The following is a 22,904-nucleotide window of genomic DNA, read 5'->3' as shown; positions in this document are numbered from 1 at the left end:
AAGAACTACCTGCATTCAAAATAATTATTCAACACTTTAATGTTAAGAGTTAGTAAAAAGAAACTAAGAATTTAAAACCAACTTCCCATTATAGTTGGCTGGAATGAGGTGAAAATTAGGGGGCATTTTAAGCCGCCACACTTGCCTTTCTTCAACTTCAGAGTTGAAAAGCATCTGGAAAGATAGTTTCAAAGGGAGCTGTCTCTACTAGTGTGACCCTGTGTTTTTTGAAAAAATCATTATAATACATCAATGCTAACCACGTTAAACAGTAATAATCACAAAGTTTAGGGAATAAATTATTAATGTAGTGTAGACCATTAGTCCGTAGAGAACACTTTCTTCAATCTTCTCATTCTCCTCGTGACCAGTGCGAAGAGGCTGACTGTCAGTTACATACATAATTCTTGTTACATAGTTTGTTTATTGCTTTTCAGCAACCCAGTAATCCTAGCAGATGAAAATATTTGTCATTTGTCACAGTGACACGTGCTATGAAGTGAAAATAGGAACAGCTGTAAGATCTTCTAGGCTGATAAAAGATAACATATATAGTTTTCAAGACTACACCTGATTTTTAAAACTTCCCATTTAACTAAAATTAACTACAGGATTAGACTTTGGTTTCAGATATGCTTTTATTCTAAGAGGGTTACAATTTCAGAAAAAGATAATCACTAAAATCTATGACCGTCATACCTCAAATTTGCCTTTTTTTTTTTTTTTTAACAAATTCCTTCTAAGGAACTTATCCTATAACACATGGCTCTCAGAGAGTTCTTAGTTTTTCCCTGTTTAGCACAGCACAGGCACTATTTTCATCAACTGCCTTTGGGCTGGCGTCTTGGGTGGTAGATTACATCACTTTACCCTTAGAATGTTTCTAAATTTTGACATTCTTACTCAAGTCATGGATCATCACTCAGAAGCAGCCTCATGGATGAAACAAGAGCATATAAAGTCCATTTAAAAAGTTTTTTTGGAGGGTGGCAGGGAATCTTATTGACATCTGAGCTAAGAAATTTAGAGTTTAAATATTTCTATTATTTTAGGTTGTTTGTATTTATGTATTTACATAAAAATTATTTTATGTTATTAAACAATCAAATTTGATGTGATTCCAAATAAAACCAACCTTAAATAATAAATGACCCATGGTTCTGTTGGTGCAAGTTATGCTCTGGCAGTAATAAAAAAACTTTTACAATTGATCTAGAAAAATTCTTATACATTATATAGCTCCAAAAACTGGGCATGAGAAGTTATAAAAAATCTCCTTGTTTGTAAAGATTATGCAAATAAGAGAAATTAGTAAAAGCAGAAAAAGTGCTCATTAACACTGAAATTTTCTTTTTTAAAAAATTATTTATTTATTTATTTTTAAACAGAGGTCAAGGGGGAGAGAAAAAGAGAAGGAGAAACATCAATGTGTGCCTCTCATGTGCCCCCAACTGGGAACCTGGCCTGCAACCCAGGCATGTGTCCTGACTGGGAATTGAACCAGAGACCTTTTGATTTGTAAGCTGGCACTCAATCCACTGAGCCACACCAGCCAGGGTTGAAATTTTCTTATATAGACAGTTTAAGTCTCATTTCATGAAACTTTCCCAACTGAAGATGACTGGCATTCTGTACCATGCCTATGGTCCTCAAATATGCTTATGTGTTCTGCATGACTGATACAACCGGTATTTACAAATTGACACATTTTAAGTGTAAATCTTATTTACTATTCTCCTTTGAGAAATCTGGTTTGTCAGCAAGGAGCTGGAATCCCCATATGAAAAGAATTGGCTTTGGGAAGCACATGTTCCCACCACCACCCCATTATGACCTATCTTCTTATATCCAAGGCTGTTCCAATCTTGTGCAGTACCTGTGTGGACCCTGTGGGCACTGCAGTCAGAAACTCTTACCAACTATAATCAGTAAATTCTTTTTTTTTGTAGAGTCCAAAATGTGTTACTTTTATACCAAATCCTAGTTTATTGTAAGGAAGGATATGATAAATTTATAGTACATGATTAAACATGTTCTAACGTGATTGCTAATAAATTATTCATAAGCGTGTTCTAGAATATCAGAGTAACATTAACTATACTATATTACTTCTTAAGTGTTATAGTTAAAGGGTTTTCTAAATAATAGAAAATCTTTTATTTTTAGAATATAACAAACAAGGGATTCCCTTCATCTCAAGGTGACAGTGTCCTAATCTTGCCAGAAGAAATTTGTTATTTACCTTTCAAATTTACACAGACACTCCTCTTTATTTCTGTCAGTGAAAAGGCCCAAATACATGTTATTTGATACTATAGATATCAGGAACAAGGATAGTATTGATTTATAGACCAAGAAGTGTTTAATTGTATAGGATATTTTAGATAGAGTAACATCTCAGTTTCCAAAATGAAGATCAGCCCAACCTGTAATCCATGAACTATAAGTTTTCAGCAGTTTCTCTGAGAATATAGTTTGACAGGAACCAGGCTGGTTGTGTCTCCCCGGGCCATTCAGTTTTCCTTAGTCCAATAGTTACCTGGACCTTCTACTTTTTAAAAATTACTCTACTGGTGCTTTCAAGGATTGATTTCTGGGCTGGGACTCAGACCAGAAATGGTTAGTAACTTGTATCAGAGCATAACTGTGGCTTTAATAAAAAAACACTTTTGAAGTCAAATGACCTGAATGAAGTTCATTTCCACTGAATAGCTGTGTAATCTTCGGCAAGTTGCTTAACCTCTCTGGTCCTCTGTTTCCTAACTTGAAAACAGAGATGGCTCTATTTGGCTTCCTTCCTTTAACTTTCTGATTATTTCCTCAGTTTCGAAATTGAATTTAGTTAAGGTTTAGAATTTTCAACATTATATAGAAAACAAGGCAGGAAAGCTTGAATTTTTGTTTACTGTTGATTTAAGAGCAGTTAAAAAGATACTGTATATTGTATCACCATCAAAAATATGGTTAAGTTATTAAATAACATGTAGCTAACACAGGCATTACACTTCCCTTAAAAGATTTCAATGTTGACTTAATGTACTATATTTAAAGATGCCTAGAAATTTCAGCATTACAGGACAAATCACAATTTGCTTTTATTTTCCAATTGCTAGGTTTTCTTTTGCGGGGTGGGGAGCAGCAGCAGTGAGGTGTTGAGTCTTATCCGTGTGATAGGTGTGCGAATTTACGTGAAGATCAAATGAAGTTGATGCCATCATAGCCATTCATAGAAACATATGCCAAGTGAAACCTAACAATTATTATATTATACCTACATAATAAAAAATTAAATGGAACCATGCAAGGGCTCTTTAATGGGTGAGTTAACTTGTACTATGTAACTGTGAAGCTTGAGCTATCTCTTAACCCACTGTGTAGCCTAACAGGATTAGCCTGTATTAGTTCCCCCTCCACAAGAAGTATGATACACAGTGTGACCTGAAAATCTCTCCTGGGATTCAAAAGGGCTAAGTGGAGCCATGCATGATTTCAAAGCAATTCTCAGCACAATTATCTGCTTGACCTGCAAGATGAACAAGCATATCATTTAATTAATTGCCAAGCTCTTGTGAACAGTGCTGTTCATTTTTCTAGTAATCGAATGATGATATGCCCTTGCTGATTCTTATGGGAATCACCAGAATTGCACATTAACTGGTCTGATGGCCTCTTTCCACGTTGTCATCAAATGCTACTTTCAAGCTTGACATGAATGATTCTTTCATAGGAGTCCCATAAAAGCATCCAAAAGACAGGATTAACAGCAGCTATTTCCTACAGCTGTGATAGTTTTTGATCATGTAAAGTCATAATACAAAAACATTTCCTTCCCCATTTATTTATGAGGTACAAATGTAAGCCGTATCTTTAAAATTGTAAAAGTACTTAGCATTTTAAAGGTTAGTCATATCTAAGGTGTGAAAATGACTAATCCACAAAGAACAGAATGGATGAAACTAATATATTCATTTTTCTGCTAAGACATGTTGAAAAATTTCAATTTTATGTGGGTGTCTAATGAGAGGAGTGAAGGGAGTGTGTCTTTTTCTGTTATCAGAAAAATAGAATATAAATCTTACAATAAAATTATTCTAATATAAGAACTTTAATCTATTATTGTATACATTTATTCAATACCCTCAATTAGAAATTTATTTTATCGAGCAATGACTAATGAAGGAGCTAATGAAGGAGCAGTGGCCAGGCAGAGTGAGAAGGAAAATCTATCCCCAAAATATTCGGCTACAGAATGAGTTTACTAGGGTCTGTCTCCGCTTTCATCCATCTCCTGTCTCATCTCCTCCTCTTCCTCTTCTCGCTCTCTCTCACTGTCTTCGTGTTTGTGTGTCTGTTTGCCAGCTTCGGTGTCTGTTGGATATTCAACAATTTGATCAGATTGTGAAGTATAATAAATAATCAAATAGCCAATTAATTAAACCATTAAAATATCCATTTATTTTTGCTTTTTTACAAAGTTTATTTATTTATTTATTTATTTATTTATTTATTTATTTATTTATTTATCTTTAGAGGGGAAGGGAAGGAGAGAGGGAGAGAAACATCAATGTATGGTTGCCTTTCATGCATCCCCTGGTGGGAACTGGCCTGCAGGGAACCGGCCTGCAACCCCTACATGTGCCCTGACAGGGAATCGAACTGCGATTGTCTGGTTCTGAGGCCTGCACTCAATCCACTACACCAGCCAAGACTTAAAATATCCATTTTTATATCCAAATTATTGCAATTCAATTACTTACCACCTGAATTTGCCGATAGAGCATAGAAAGAAGTCAGTGACGGTATGTGGGTGCAGCCGTTAAGCCAATGGTAACAGGATATATTTCTGATTGCAGTGTTGTTTGTGTGTGTGTTGATGTATGTGTATTTTCCCTAAGAGGGTAGTTGATGAGGGTCCAGCTTTGTGCCATGAAGTGCTGTTAGGCTCTGATGTACCTTCAGAGGAAAACAAAATGAATCCCTTAAGTAAATAATGACAAAAAGTAGCCCTGGCTAGTGTGGCTCAGTGGATTGAGAGCAGATGTGTGAACCAGAGGATCGTGGTTCGATTCCCAGTCAGGGCACATGCCTAGCGGATGCAGGAGAGGCAACCATACATTGATATTTATCTCCCTCTCTTTTTTCCTTTCCCTCTAAAGATAAGTAAATAAAAATATTGAAAAAATAATGACAGAAAGCAGATATTTCCTTTCTTTAGTACATAATTTTTTTTCAGATAAAACTAGGAAATGGCCAAACATTATGAAATAGTTGCCTCAGATATTTTTCCCTATACATATGGATTTCTTAAAGCAACATTGACATTGTGTTGGATAATTCTTTGTTGTAGGGGCATGATCTATGAATGTAGAGTCTACCCACTCAATGCCAGTAGCAAATATCTACCCCCCACCATCCGCAAAATCCCTCTAGCCATTACCAAATGTGCCCTGGGCAAGTGGGAACAAAATCAACACCCATTGAAAATCACAGTTTCGGATGAAAACTCTGACATGAGAAACTTTAGCCAGCTCCCCCAATTCCCAACACACACCACTGAAACACACAGTTATAAAAGGAAAGGAATATTTTCTCTTCCAGGGAGAGCAAACAGTAATGTCCTGCAGACAAGAAGGAGATAATCAGGAAAAAAAGCAATACATAGCTCCAAGTATATTATATGCATCATCATTTTAAATCATTCCAGAATGTGGGTACCCCTGGGATAGGTAAAAGGGGGAACCCGGGTCAGTAATTGAAGAAAATACACTTTCATAGAAAATTATATGATACTTTTGACACTGATGAGAAGCAGACTCAGATTTTTTTCACGTTTTAACTCAGAATGACTCTATCCAAAGGGGACATACTGTCACATTCAATGCATCTGTTTAACATACTCACATACCTTGCTTAACTATTCTAAATTAGTCAATTATTTTTCTTAAATTACCATAGTTTTATGGGTCCTAGTTCAAAGCTTAGTGTCTGGGTGAATTCAGTTAATTTTTAAAAGGTATAATTAAACTCAAAAAGCACTTTTTTGATTCCAAATAATAGCAAATAATTTGCCACCACACTATTTCACATCTAACACAAAAAGAAAGTTTTAGTGAAAAAAAGAAAAAATAACTTTTGATATAACATATCAAAAAATAAATTTTTGATATGTTATAATTTTTCAAAGCAACACTTTCCAAGCTGGAGTGAAAAACTATAAGAACACATTAAAAGTGCAAGTAAGCATTAGGGGATCTCAAAATTGTTCTAATTATTCTAACAATTCTTACAATTATTCTATAATTCTAATTAAATGCTAATTTTATTATATATTTTTATGGAAATAAGATGGTATCTCTTTAAGATTAGGACAATGGGTAGAAAATGTCCTTAGTTTGACCCTGCAATTCCACTTCTGTGATTATACCCTAAGAGCCCTGAAACATCAGTTTAAAAGAACCTATTAACCCTAATGTTTGTAGCAGCACAGTTTACAATAGCCAAGTGCTGGAAGGAACCTAAACACCCATTAGCAAATGAGTGGATCAAAAACTATGGTACATTTACACAATGGAATTCTATGCAGCAGAAAGAAGGAGTTCCTACCCTTTGCGACAGCATGGATGGAACCGAAGAGCATTATGCTAAGTGAAATAAGCCAGGCAGTGAAAGACAAATACCATATGATCTCACCTTTAACTAGAACATAATCAACAAAAGAAAAAGGCAAACAAAATATAACCAGAGTCATTGAAATTAAGAACAATCTAACAATAGCCAGTGGCGGGGGCGGGGGGGGGGCAGTGGGGAGAAGTAGTTTTCAGGATCTACTATAAAGGACACATGGACAGAACCAAGGGGGAGGGTGGAAGCAAGGGAGGGAAGTGGGTTTGGTTGGGTGGGGAGAAAATGCAGGCAATTGTAATTGAACAACAATAAAGTAATTTAAAAAAAGAAAATGTCCTTAGTTATACATATCATTACTGTTCAGGTATATAGAATTTTTATCCACTAACTCCTATTCTGCATTGTTAAAAACATCTAGTTTCTAAAATGGAAGCTGCCGATGAATGTGTGATCCTCAATCATGTGGGAAGTTGAATGGGTAGCTGAAGTTTACACTGGGTGCATTCATTTTTTTCTACACTATATTCACCCTTTTTCTGTGGCACCTACTTCTCTTTTCATCTCTTCTCTCCCATCATAACCATCATGGGATTTTCTAGTTGTTCTTACTCTTCACCTATTTCCCAGGGAAATATAAAACATGCTGCATGTGTGATGTAAATAAAAAGAATACTGTTTCTCTCATCAAATATGTAAACTTGGCCACTAAATTAACTTCCTGAAGTCTCTGTTTTTCATGTGCGAAGTGAAGATACCTCATATAATTAGTATATTTTTAATCAAGAAGTAGACTCTCCAAACGGATTAAATATTCTTCACTAGGCTGAGCATTGTCCCTCTCTAGGAGAAGATTATTATAGAACAATAAAAGAAAACAATGAGGAAATCTAGTATGAAATAAAATAGCTTTCATTATAAATTTAAGATGAGCTCTAATTTACTATGGGTCTTATTTTTCTCCTTTTTATCACTTTTGTCTCTTAAAATTATTGCATCTATGAATTGTAAAAAACCTTTAAAAAAGATCTTAAGGCCTATTCCTATTTGTCAACGTAATCCCTAGATTTTTAAAAAATTTGTTGTGCACTAAAAGTATGTTTCTAAGCACAATTTGATTATATTCTATATTTGAATGAAATTACTATAATATGTGTAATATTATAAAATACAGTATATGTGGTAAATATTCTAAAACGTAGAAAATAAATTATAATTTTATAAAATGAGATGTGTTTTTAGGTCAGGTAAAAGTTTCTAAGGTTTTGAAGCTGTTGTGTTAGCTAGATTTACCTTCTGAAATTCATTTTGTCACAGCTATTATTTATTAGCAAACTATTATAAGAATTGGTGACCAAATCATTCAGAGACATTTTTATACAAGTGGTATAAATTGATCCTAAGTTCTCCTGTGGTTATTGAAAGAAAAAGGGGCAACTAATTTGAAAGAGAAATTATCTGTTTCATACTTAACTTCTGACCTTCCTGCTCAATTTTGCTCAAAAGCCAAGTTTTTTAAACTCTAAATTCAATTCCCTTGGATAGCACATCCTAAGAAACCAGGGAGTAAGGGATACAAAAGGAACAGCACATGCCAGATGATCAGAGAACATTTACAGCAACCATGGAAAAATATATTTCTAAAACTTATGAATTGTGTCTAAAAAGAATCTAGGATTCCCTCCTCTAAAAAAAGAACAAAAAACAAAAAAACAAAAAAAATCTTTTTTCTTTAACACTGCAGTCATTGTTGATGAACAGCATTATCTATCTCATTTCAGGAAAAGCCAGAAGGAAATTGTCCAGCTGCATCCTCAGTCTCTCCATATGCAAATATACAGAATCTGATCTACCTCCTGATAATTGAGACCCAGAGGCAGCAACTCATTCTGGGACCAATTCCCTCTACTGAATGACTTCAATGAGTACGAATATGCATTAACATCAGCAGGCTAAATGACTGATGGCACAGGACTCATCCATATTTATCTTCCCAGTATTGGACAGATATCCTATTGATTCGTATAGGTCATTACACACCATGTTAACAATCCAGTACCATCCAGTTCAAAAGGAAATTTGAAATTGGTGATGGATCTTCTTGCAGATCTGTGTCTAGGGTACAAGATGGGTAGTCAGACATTACTCTATCTTGACATTCCTGTACTCTTCTTTGGTTTAATGTCAGTTAGTCTTGCACAGAAGACGTCAAAACCTGGGAACTACAGAGCTTGTTCAGGTAAAGGAACTTTTTAAAGATTGTAAGTCTGTACATATAGACAATGTATTATTGATAAAAAATCACTTCTGGGAAGATTACATTTTTTTGTGTGTGTATATATATATAAACTATATATAAAACTATATATCTATTTATAGTTATATATAAATATATATGTGCCTTCACACACATATATGTATGTGCACACACATGTACAGATGCTTACAATCTAAAATAATGTTGAATATGCTCTTCCATTCTGTGGGTTGTCTTTTTATTTTGTTGATGTTTTCCTTTGCTGGGTAAAAAACTCTCAGTTTTGTAATACATCTGATAAGGAGTTAATATCCAAATGTATAAAGAACTGACAAAATTCAACACCAAAAAACCAAACAACCCAATTAACCCAATTAAACAACCCAGTTAAAAAAATGGGTAAAGGACCTGAAGAAATACTTCTCAAAAGAGGACATACGGATGGCCAACAGGCATAGGAAAGATGCTCAGTGTTACTAATTATCAGAGAGATGCAAATTAAAACAACAACGAGATATCACCTCACACCTGTCAGAATGGCTATCATTGATAAATCAACAAATGAATCCTGACAAAATGTGGAGAAAGGGAACCCTGTTGCACTGTTGGTGGGAATGCAGGCTGGTGCAGCCACTGTGGAAAGCAGTATGGAGATTCCTCAAAAAACTAAAAATGGATCTGCCTTTTGACCCAGCTATCCTACTCTGGGGAGTATAACCAAAACAATCCCAAATACTAATTTGAAAGAATATAAGCACCCCTATGTTCATTGAAGCGCTATTTACAATCACCAAAATATGGAAACAGCCCAAGTGTCCATCAGTAGATTAGTGGATAAAACAAGTACAGGGCATTTGCACAATGGAATACTACCCAGCAGTAATAAAGAAAATTTCACTGTTTGTGAAAGCCTGGATGGACCTAGAGAACTTTATGCTAAGTGAAATACACCATTCAGAGAAAGATAAATACCATGTGATTTCACTCATGTGTGGAATCTAATGAACAAACTGAACTAAAAAGCAAAATAGAGACAGACTGATAGATGGAGAGCAGGCTGACAGCTAAGGTGGAGGGGGAGGTTAGAGGGTGGAGGGATTGAATAAAAAATAAATAAAAATGTTGATATATTTATAGTTAGAAGAACAATGCTTATTAAATGTGTTCCAAAAATGACCTTGTAGTATTTTAGGATAAATGTGTGTATATGTGTATCTTACAGGTATATTTGTATAAAAGAAGAGTTTTACTAAGGTCATTTTTATTTTTTACCCTGATTGGAGTACATTTTTTTCATTGCTTTTTAGAGAAAGAGAATGGGAAAAAGGAAGGAAGAGGGAGAGACATTGATGTGATAAGGAAATATCAGCTAGTTGCCTCCTGTGCATGCCCAGACTGGGATTGAACCCACAACCTAGGTATGTGCAGTGAGGAGGGAATGAATCTGTGGTCCCTGGATTCCACAATGATGCTCCAGCCAACTCAGTCACATCAGCTATGGGATTAAAGTCATTTTAAAAGAAAAAAAACAAAAAACAAAAGAAAGATAAAAACAAAATCTGGATGAAAAAGCAACTTAAAAATTCAGACTAGTCACTGACCATCCATTTTGAAAGTTTCAGTACACATAGGGAAAAAAAAGGTCTTGACCATTTTTTTAACCAAAAAAAAAGTTTTAAAAAGGCCAAAATATGTTTTACATTCAGTCAAGTGGAACCTTAAATACTTTCCAAGAGCAATGTTGAGAAATTTATTACAGGGAAACAGCCCCGCTTCCTTCACCAACTCGCATGCTTTCGAAGTTTGTGTAGCGTGATTTTGCAGTTGCAGAAACTGGCAGTTAATCTAAATCCAGGCCTAGCCATGCCCAGAGGCACTCAGCTGCAAAGTCCGCCTCATGCAGGAGAATAGCACTGTGCTTTATTTAGTTTTGAAAATTAAACCAAAAGGAGACTATTCAGGCGTCTATTTGATAGGGAATTGAGTTCTCAAATGACATTAAAATCATCCTGTAATCCGGAGGTGACTCTGAAATAAAGAGCCCACTTTAAAAAGTTCATAGTACAACTTATTCATCCACATGTGTGCTGTACCCTATAACCCTGGAGGGCCCGGTATTTATTCCAACAATGTAGTCATTGATCCAGATATTTTTGTAACTTTTTTTTGAAATTGTACTTAGACCTTATTGCATTTCTGTGTCTCTTCATTCACGTATGTAGTAACTCTTTCGTTCAGCAATTATTCATTGAACTCTGTGCCAGGGAAAGTGCTAGCTGCTGGTGATAGCTGTGAAGGAAAGGCCAGGAGGAAACATCTACCCTGCAAGACTTTGCATCTTAGTGTGAGAGGAGAAAGGCAGAAACCAGTAAGTGAATAACAGGGCGTGCTAGAGGAAAGAAGGTGCTAAATATACAATAATGCTGGAGGAGAATATGAAGGGAGAATATGAAGGGCTAAATATAAAACAAGGCTGGGACGGAGAATATGTGGGAGGAGTACCTTTCTGCAAAAGCTCTACAGCAAGGGTATCATTTAAGCAAAGACCTACAGGTGGTGAGGAAGTTAGCCATGTATCTGATAGATATCTTGTTTAGCAAAGAGCATTCCCAAAGAAGGAACAACACATGCAAAACTGTCTTTATGGCATTTTTGAGATAAAAAATTTGAGGAAGCAAGTAAAATTTAGTAACTCTTTTAGGGTAATAGAAATATTTCCCTGTTGTATATCTTAAACGTATATGGGGCTGTATGTCAATTGCATCTGAATAAAACTGGGAATAAATTCTCCGTATACATATATAGTCACACATACATATACACAAATAATTTAGAGCAGTTTTGTTATTCAGAAGTTGCCAACTGCTGGCTCCGGAATTTCCTTAGTGCCTAGAACCTCTCCCTTATACCATTCCTGTGATTCTCTCCACGTTCAATCTCTTTTGCTGCATTTTAGAACCAATAATTCTGAATTAGCAAATTCTAATATATGGTCAACTTCTTCGAGTTTTCTCTTGACCTTGCCTTAACTAAATCTTGGCTCACCTGTGGAGAATCCACTACACTGGCAGCATCCTGAAGCACCTGGTGTTTATCTTCTAGCACTAAAAGATGTATCGTAGGCTGGCTAGGGGTTGGGTCCTCCACACTCCCCTTTTCCAAGGCATATTCTCTTGTTAAAAGCAAAACAAAACAAACAAAAATACTTCATGCTTCTGATACACCATGCTCTTCTCTTCTTATTCCCTCTTATTGATCTTTACTAAATTCTCTGGCAATGGCTCCCAGACTTTCATCAATCACCAATTAGTTGAGGGCATTTTCAACACCTATATGCCCTGAACTCTCAGGCCTTTGATCACCTAATTACTGGAGAATTTCTCCTGCTCTACCTGTCAGACTCTCTCTCACTGTCCCATGAAGGTCCTTAGCATCACCTGATATGACTCCACTTCTACGATTACGAATCCAGATTCTTAGGATATATTGCCAAAAATGAGATCACTGGGTCAAAAGGCAGATCCAGTTTTAATTTTTTGAGGTATTTCCACACTACTTTCCACAGTGGCTGAACCAGTCAGCATTCTCACCAATGATGCGGAACTGTTCCCCTTTCTCCACCTCTTCACCAGCACTTGTTTGTTGATTTATTGATGATAGTCATTCTGGCAAGAGTAAGGTGATATTATTGTGGTTTCATTGTGGTTTTTATTTGCATCTTTTTGATGATTAGTGACATTGAGGATTTTTTAATGTGTTTATCGGCCATATGTATGTCCTCTTAAGAGAAGTGTCTATGCAGGTTCTTTGCCCATTTTCAAATTGGATTGTTTGTCTTCATGGTATTGAGTTTTATAAGTTCTTTATATATTTTGTAGATTAACCCCTTATAACTGACAAATATATTCTCCCATACAGTGGGTTCCCTTTTCATTTTGTTGATTATTTCTTTTATTGTGGACAAGTTTTTTAGTTTGATGGAATCTATTTGTTTATTGTTTCCTTTATTTCACTTGCCCTAGGGGATGCATCAACAAAGACATTGCTATGAGAGATGTGTAAGATTTTACTGCCTATGTTTTCTTCTAGGATTTTAATGGTTTCATGACTTACATTTAAATGTTTTATCCATTTTGAATTTATCCTTTTGTGTATGGTGTAAGAATCTTGAAACACTAATCAAAAAGAATATATGCACCCTTATGCTCATAGCAGCATTATTTACAATAGCCAAGGTCTCAAAACAGCCCAAGAGCCCATCAGAAGGTGAGTGGATGAAGATGCTGTGGTAATTTACACAATGGAATTCTATGAGGTTTTAAAAAAGAAGAAACTCTTACCCTTTTCAAACACATGGAGAATATAGACCTGGAGAATATTATTCTAAGTAAAATAAGCCAGAGAAAGAAATATATCATATAATCTCACTCACATGTGGACTCTAATAACAAAATAAGCTGGCAAACAAAATAAAACCAGGGGCATAGACACATGGAAGAAACTCATATATCTCAGAGGGGAGGGGCCTGGAAGAGATTATCCAAAGAACATATTGCATATACACAAATACCATGGACACGGACAACAATGTGGTGAAGTCTGAGGGTGGGGAGGGGCTGGGTGCTTGGTGGGGAGGGTGAAGGAGAAAGATGGGGGTCATCTGTAATATTGTCAACAATAAAAAAAGAAAAAGAACAAAAAAGAAAAGAAAATATAAAGTCACAAATCCAAACACTGTCTTCTCTTCTTTCAGTTTGCTTGTGAGAGGACTAATATTTTAATCCTCTCAAAGCCTCCATTGCCTGTTTTACCTCTTTCAAATCACAATTTCTACCCTTCATACACTTCTCTTAATATTTAGCATAAATTTCCTTAACTTACATTTTATTAATTCTATTAGAATACACAAACTCCTTTGTCTTTTTATTAAACTTACTTTGCAAAACCCCAATTATACATAAATTACCTTCCTTCTCCATCCTTCTCAGGAAGAGCCACATAATGCTGAGAAATGTCTCACAATAGGGCAGACACTCTCAGAATAAATTATGATCTCCAACCCCCAAAGGCCCTAAACACTGTCCATTGGACAAAGAAATCCTCTTCCACTTTTCTGAACAATCCAGTCTTCTTTGAGCTTATGAAAGCATTTTTTCCCATTTGAATCCTCATTCTCCAGTTACTAGCTCATAATGAAAATTAAATTTTTTCATAGGAACTCTTTTGACTTTTGGCTTTCGAATCTCTGGCTTCTGGTACATTCATGCCTCTCTTTGCCTTCTTCTCTCCTGATCTCCACTGAAAGCCAATCCCAAATATTTTTCTTTGAGTCATAACCCTTTCCTGTCTTCTCAAAATACTTAACACTTTCTATTATTTTTTCATGTTTCTATACATTCAACATAGCATCTCAACTCAATTCTTTCCAATTAAAGTTAAACTTGTTCCAATAGCTTTTTTTATGAAGGAAAGTAGGACTCAAACCTCTCACAATTCATAAACCCCTCCTGCTACCACTGCTTCAGTTTCTTCAAAGTCACTATTGAAAACAGTTGTCTTTGATTTGTGTTCCTCACTATCATTTCTCTATGACCTCGCAATCTAGTCTGGCTACTACTCTCATCACTCCGCAGTAAAATTTCTGGATGTGGTCACCAGAGCCAGGATGATTCCAAAGACAAGGTCATTTTCAACACTTCTTCTCCTTCTTGGCACCCTTTGCCAATGGTAAATATTTCTTTATTCCTTCAAACACCTTTTTAAAATTCTTTTGTGACAGCCTCTATGATTTTACCTCTACTTCCATGAATATTGTTTTACTCCAAGTTCCTTGGCAATCCATCCTTCACCAAGTCCTTTAATCTGTGCATTATGCAAGGTTATGTCATGGACTCTCTTTTCATCACTTTTTCTGTAGTCATCCTAGGAACTTCTTCTCCATTCAGCATTTCTACTATCACCTATATGCAGATGATCCCAGAATTGTTTTTCCCTCTCAACCCTCATTGCTGAGTTTCAGGTTTGTATAGATATTACAGTATCACTATCCAAACATCGGAGACTATATCCCAGCTGAATGTTTGACCTTCTCTGTCATAACCAGATCCTCTACCTTCTCTGGTTAGTTCAGTGAATGACTTCAATGGAACTTAGGACTCATCCCTGGTCCTGTCTTCCAGCTCACCTCTTACTTCAATTTGTCACAGAGTCTTGTCAATTTCATGTACCAAAAAACACTCAAATTCATCTACTTCTATCTTTGCTGCCAGCAGTTTAGTCTAAGCTGCCATTACCTTAATTATTTGATTTTGCAGGGTTAATTCTGTATGTTATATCTTGGTACTCTCAAAGAAACAAGCAAATCAATGCAAATTTATAAGTAGATAGTTCAATTAACTAATTAATCAATTTATTTTATATACACTGTCATTTTTGCCAGGGTGGTTTGAAAGAAATTGGAGCTTTCTTCTACAGATTGGATAATTAGATTTAGTGGGAAGCTGAAAATGTGTAAAATAATTATTTTGTTTTCTTAAATTGTGTCTAGGTTTCCTTGAAAGATCAGAATAAACATAGCTTCAACTGTTTTGATTACCTGCTTCTGATATCTAGTAAAATTTTTAGAGACCTTCCTTTCATGTTAAAGTGTTCTTTCAGATCTGTTTCTTTCTCACCCAGCCTTTTAATTAATCACTTATTTGTAAGAAAGACCTCAGTCTCACTATATTATCTAAAAAATGTCAGTTATAAAGGAGTCTGAAGATACATAGATTGAATCCTGTACTGTTGGTTAAAAAAATGCTACATAGGACATTACTGGGTCAGTTTAAAAAACTGAAATAGGGGATAAAGAAAAGTTATCATATCCATGTTTAGTTATGGAAGCTGAGAACTCTCCTGTGATTATGTAAGAAAATATCCCTATTTTTAAGATATACAAATTGCAGTATAAAGAAAAAAGTAGGGTAAAATGTTAATAAGTGAATAAGGTTATAGTTCTTTGTGATATGCTTTGTACTGTCCTTGTGATATTCTTACATTTTATATGTTTGAAAATTTCTCAGTCCCATCAGTGATTATATTCAGGGAAAAGAATCAAATCAAACCAAACCAAACCAGAACAAAAACTTGGCTCTCTCACCTTCCAGCTGTGTGGCTTTATTGCTCTTCAGTTTCTTCAACTATGAAATGAGCTCTCTGTTATGGAGTTGTTTTGCTGATTAAATGCATTAAGGGTGTAGTATGATTAGAATGGATCTTGATACATTATAAAAATATACATAACAATGTTAGTTGCCAGTAATGTTATTATTAATTATGATACTTTCAAAACTTTAAGAAAATTAAAATTATACTGAATAACAAAATTCTTTTTTGATATTAATTTTTGGTATAGGATTTCTCTAATATAACATTGCAGATAAATTTCAAATAAAGTTTACTACTGATGATATTTTAGAAGAGGGTCTATAATTGTTTTGTAGACAAATATCATATTTGATGGTGCAAGACTTGTTTACTGAACCTTAAACATCTGAAATAGTTTGTTGTAGAATTTTGCACTAAACTTCTTATGAAATCATATGATGAAAAAGCAGTTGTATTATTCATAGAAACTATGTTTATATCACTCTGTACTTATATGTGCAAATAAGCATGTATGCAAAGATGGGAGGGAAAAAGGGGAGAAAAGTAAAGGAAGAGAATAAGAAGGAAAATAAGAGAAAATATTGGGAGCATGTAAAAGAGAGAGAGAAAATAGCTTAACTCTGCTGACATAAACAAACAATTTTTTGCATGTAGTTATAGTTATTTCTATTTCATCAAGGGTCAAGGTTCTCCAAATGCAGAAAAGATTAAGGGCCATTCCAAACCATATGAAACTTCAATACCTTCTGACAGTTTTGTGATTAATGTAAATGTGAAATACCCTGCACCTTGTGATAAGGACAATAAACAAGATAAGAAGCCATTCGAGGATGTATTTGGAAGAATCAGACTATGAGATCTGACTTTGATATACTTAAAACTTAGTGCAAGAGGCTAGTATTATTTCCAGCTGTCAGTGTGTCAAGTGTGTGTGTAAAGGCCAATGCTTCCATTGGCACAAATAACTGCAAATATACCTCCAAATTAGGGAAGGGCTAAGGTTCATATCTATAGGTGGACTGGATTTTATAGTATGTGATTTATATAGTTTACTAACACATACAACTCAAGCTAAACATGGAGAGATTATTTAACCTTGAATTTCTTAGGCTGCACATCTTTTCAAAGAAGAGTTTTTGTTAAATAGCAAATGACAAAACATGCAAGGCATTGAGCACATGGAGCAAGTATTGATAATTAGCAAGATTAGACTAATTATCAGTTCTACTAACTTTTAAAAAAACTAGTTACTAAAAATATCCATGAGCCTCAAAGTCAATGCAATCCTTTAGTGTCTTAAATTATTTTAATATCAATAGGTATAGTTAGCCTTATATATGTTTATATTTTTCCAATAACATTATTGAAAATGAAGATACCCAAATAACCATAAGAAAAATGTTTATAATTCATTCAATAAAATGTATATTTCCTGTTTATAAATTGAAAGTTACATTTAACTTTCTTCCTAAATACAGGTTCTGACTTATTGCATTACAGGGAATCAAGGGTGTGATTTAAATAATTACAAATGCATTATTTTAATTTAATAACATTTGGCAGACAATATTAAGTACTTTGTTCTTTCAGTGAGTAATAATTCTTTGGCTAAAATCTGAAATCAGTTAGACTAACTGACTACCATGAAGGAGAACCGTTGGTCTTATAACTGGCACCAGGAAAGGCTAAAATGTCAATTTCAGAAAAAGTAACATGGGTTTCACCAGTGCTTTCAAAAATTAAGATGCTGGTTATAATTATAATAAATCAAATAACTTGGTGCTCATCTTTAAAAGATACCTTCTGATACGCTAAAAATAAAATAAACATAAAAGTAAATTTTAGTCTCTTTTACTCCTGTATAATTTTAGATTAAGTATTTATTTAAAATATCTGATGTTTTTAATTCTTAAATCATAATTTTCCTTATGAAAGATTTCTCTGCAAAACAACTGAGAGCTTCTTAATTTTTAAAAAGTATATTTTTGCCAACAGGAACCCTTTCTTTCATCTAACCTGCTATTAAAATGTCATCAACAATAGAGTATTCTTGGCCTCTGACAACTAACCTTAAGTTGAGTGTTCCCAGCCCTGGCTGGTGTAGCTCAGTGGATTGAGCGCGGGCCTGCGAACCAGACAACCAAGGTTCGATTCCCAGTCAGGGCACATGCAGGGGTTGTAGGCTGGTTCCCTGCAGGCCAGTTCCCAGCAGGGGATGCACGAAAGGCAACCGTACATTGATGTTTCTCTCCCTCTCTCCTTCCATTCCCCTCTAAAGATAAACAAATAAAATCTTAAAAAAAAAGTTGAGTGTTCCCCATCTCTTCTAGTCTTTCACAGAGAAAATCTTCAAACTGAGTAAAATACCATGTCCATTTCCCCTCCACTTTGATCCCCCACACCTTTAGTCTGTCCATGAGTCTGCATGTCACTTTTGGCTTGTCCAAATTTATCCACAATCTTCAATAACCTGGTAAAGCCCAGTCCCTCTATGAAGCTTTTATAGAGTTTTCAAGTTCTATTTTTCTTTCACTGAAGTCTTATAGAATATACAGTATTATAACATGGTTTTTATTTTTAAAATTTTTGAAGAATTCAAAACTGTCTTGTTTTCCATTTCAGCTCTTACATTTTGTCTCTGGTAGATTACTGCAGTGAGAGCTCCAGTTTTCTCATGGCTCCCTTCATTCACACCCTTGCATAGTCCCTTCACATGTTGACTCTGGACTTGGCTGTGCCACTTGCTTAGGCCAATGTCATAATAGCAAATGTAAAGTGTGTGGAGGCTGAAAAGTTGCTTACACTTTGGGTCTTGCCTTGGAACCTGTTTCAATCATGTGAATAGGTCCAAGTGAGCCAGCTAAGGATAAGGCCTCTCCAGCCATCCACAGCCTACCAGCAAAGGCCATTAGAAACTAGCTCACTTCTGCTGACCTGAAAACAAACTGAAGACAATTAAGTGACCTCAGCAGAGGTCAGCTGAACCCCTCCCAGATCATTCACACCATCCATTCCAAGGTTCCAACCTGCAAAATCAGGAGCCAAAGAAAAGGCTGTTGTTTCAAGTCACTAAGTTTTAAGTTCTTACACAGCAACAGATAAATGATATATTGTCCCAAGTAAATACTAAACTTCAGTGGGGCAGAGATTATGTCTTTTTTACACTTCAAAGGAAGAAAGGAAACCAGAGAATAAAAGACCCTCAGCCATTAGTTATGTGATATGCCCTTCCTCTCACTGATTAAAAAGTCAAAAAATTATATGTGTGTGTTTTAACAACTACAAAATTTCCCTAGTTGTTAAAACACATACATATATACACACAAAACATGTTAAGGCAATTGGCTAGTACACAGTACGAAATTATAAAATTGAAATACAAGTAATAAGAAGTACTGTAATCCAATCCAACAGGTCTAATATTTGACTAATAAGATTTTTCTTACATAGAAATAAGAATATTTAGAGAGAAAATCAACAAATTTTCTAGAGGTAACACTAGTTTTCTAGTAGATTAAAATGGCCAATCAGGTGCCTCACAGTATTAAATAAAAAAAGACCAAACTTTAAACCTATTTTAGAGAACCACAAAGATCCTAGAAACATCCACAGAGGGGGGAAAGCACATTTACAAATAAAAGATAATTAAACTTTGCATTAGCAAATTTAATGCCAGAAAACAATGAAGGAATGTCTTCATATTTGTGAGGGAAATAATTTTGAGCCTAGAATTTGAGATATAGCCCATGTGCCAAACAAATGTGATGCAAATTGTTATTTTAAAGTGAACTCGGAAAGTTTACTTTGCAGTCATTCACTTTTCATAAGTTACTTCAGGGTAGAAGACAAAAAAGTAAGGAAATAAAATAAGCCACAGGAAGCCCTGAGTCAAACACGGGAGGAATACATTTGTAGTAATAATTCTAAAGATGGCTTACATGACATAGGGGGTAGTAGGTTACATTAGCAAGAAGAGGAATCGCCTTGGATGGTACATCTCTATGACACAGTAAGTTGCAGCAAAATATATCATAAATGGAAAAGGAAAAAAGAAGAGGGAGCAATAGGATGAAAAAGTAGTAATATCTTTAGAATTATTTTCCAAATAACTGGATTTCTTCTTAAAAAGGAATAATTAAAGCAGAATGGAGAGGAAGAAAGAGAGAAAGAAAGATGAAATAAAAGAAAATAGAAGGAAAAGCAGAAATCTGAAATTTAAAATATACATTTAAGGCATGGCTGAAATAATAAAGCATAGAAATACCCCAAGGGAGATGATTTCTACTTGTTAGTAAAATGTAAAAATGTCATAACATGAACTGTAGGTAATGAAATGTAATCACAAAACAATGGAGTTTTCTCTAAACAGTATTTATAAATAATAATAATATAAACACTACTTAATAGTTTTTAACTTTTAAATACAGCCTATAGATAAGCATAGACAATAACTACAGTGAAAGTAAAAATACAGGTTGCCCAGTAGTTGACAGGTGGACCTAAATAAAGGTCCAGAAGTAACCGACAATTTCAATGTGCAGAGAAGCCCAGTTCTTGGCTCTGACTCCCTAGTGAAAACCTCCATTCTTTCAGGAACACTATGCCCATTGAACCTAGTTCAGGTGCAGCACTTCTAGAAACAAGCAAGTTTACAGGAAATCGAATCGACCTACTTGTTCCCTTATCACATTCTTATCGTTTGCTCTCTTTGTTACTTTAAAAATCAACCCACATAAAGCAAATTTGAAAAATGTAAATCCTCATTCTTATCCATCTTTGAGACCTGAATAGAATTTAGGTCAGACCTACCTCATAGAAATACAAATAGTTCTGCAATTATACTGAGAATAAAGGAAAAGTTAAATTAGGAATTAGAATGTGTGTGAGAAAAAATATTTGTATTTTTGAGTAATATTTCAAATTGATAAAATTAGTCACTTCAACACATTTTTTAGAATTGAGATGCTAATCATCTTCAAAGATTAAAAGAGAAAAGAGCAGTAGTCACATTTGCATAATGGTATTGGGGATGTAGAGGAACAAGGCAGACTATTTTCATAATAATTCTTTTGTAATTGTAGAGGGTGCTTCAGAATACACACCCAGCCACTGGTAAGTGTTGGCAGGAAGAGCTGTCAGCTGAGTTACAAGGCAAGATGTGACCTTGAGTGAAAAGAGACACCATATCCAAGGTTCTTCCTTATCTTTGGGGTTGGCCGGCATCAAATGAATGGTCAGTTCAGGTTCCATTACCCAGACTTGGGAAATGACTCAAAGGCTCTCTCCATACTCCTAGTTCCCTGTAGAATCCTTTGGGGCTTCTGTTTTAAATACGTTACAGTGCAGCTTCTCCTGTGTCTAATCCTGTGTCCTTTTCTTGCCAATGTCCCCAGTTTCTAATTTTCGATCTTGAGGGCACTGCCAAGTTTTTCTCTTGAATAGAAATCTCCAACTCAGAATCTTCTTTCCAGAAACTAGTATTTAATTTTTAAAACTAATTTTTATATTAGTGTGCTAAAAATACAAAAACCCATTAAGGTTACCTCTTAAAATTATTATAAAGGCTAAATGAAATTAAAATACAGTACACTATATGAAAGAAAGGTTCGAAATAAATGAATGTAGTCATTATAGTATGATATATCCCCTGATAAACTATTGTGGGTATTCATTTATGAACTACAAATGCCACAAACAGGTCTGTTTGACTGAATGAGGCATTGTATTAAATCTAAGATAAAATGTAATAGGTTCCTATAACAAATTAGAATTAACAATAAAATAATTTAAAGTGACAAATACTATTTTAATAATTTAATAATTGCCAAGTAATTTCCTTCATTTAAGGAAGAACACTACTTAGTTTGGAACAATATTGTAACACATGTGGCAATACTAATATATACATTCACCTTTCCTACATTCCTTGGCTAGCCCCTTAGGGTATTAAGTCTTCCTAATATCCAGCATTTAGACTAATCAGTCCTTTTGATCTATTCTTGTGCCACTAACTTAGTCCAAACCCTTTTGCATTCAAGCCTGATCTTTTGATAGAGTCTTAGCTTTTCTCTCCAAAATATCCTTTTTAGAAACAGATATATGAGTCAGGGTGTGGGGAAAGACTGCCAGCTTCATAAAATTTAACTCATTTAATTAAAAAAAGTACATAACAATGTCTTTGGTTTATTGATTATAATAACCAGGTCACATCATTACCATTGTATTCAAAATGTCTATTTTCAATATCGTTGATTCTCCTCTAAGCTCTAATATACCACAGCTGTGACTTTTTCTGGTTTACCTTACAGCTGAGGATAGAGCCTCCGATTCACTGAGAAAAGAGATGGCACCTTATCAATTTCTGACTTCAAGCCTATCAGGCATGATCTGACATCCTCCAACCTCCACTTTTATGCTTTTGTACCATTTAAGAGAAAAATTATCATTCTCACCCTTCTTCCCCCAAGGCTGTGCTCTGGACCTCTGCTCCTCGGCTTCCTTAGCTCCTTTGGTCATTTGATTATCTAGTCTGTTTGATACGTTTCACCTCTCCTTCCATGCTCAATGCTTTCTGGCAGCATATGAACATATTTTAGACATTTCCATCCTTAAAAAGGTAATATAAAATAAAACACGCAGATTTTCTCTGCTTGACCTCTCTACTTACCCTCTCCACACCCTTACCTCCCTTTGCAAGTCATGGCAATCCAGCTTCAGTCCCAACATTTTTGTGACACAATGCTTGTCAGGCACCAGTGGCTTCCTGACACTACCTTCCAAATGCACAGGGATCCTTTTCAGTTTATAGCTTCCCTCTGGATAGACCCCTAACTCTCAGTGGCTTCAATCCACATGTGCAAATTAAGATATTCCAAGA

This window comes from Artibeus jamaicensis, unplaced genomic scaffold (assembly GCF_021234435.1).
Source record: "Artibeus jamaicensis isolate MK-2021 breed Jamaican fruit bat unplaced genomic scaffold, CSHL_Jam_final contig_466, whole genome shotgun sequence".
Classification (NCBI taxonomy): Eukaryota; Metazoa; Chordata; class Mammalia; order Chiroptera; family Phyllostomidae; genus Artibeus; species Artibeus jamaicensis.
Note: the sequence above shows the minus strand (reverse complement) of the source record.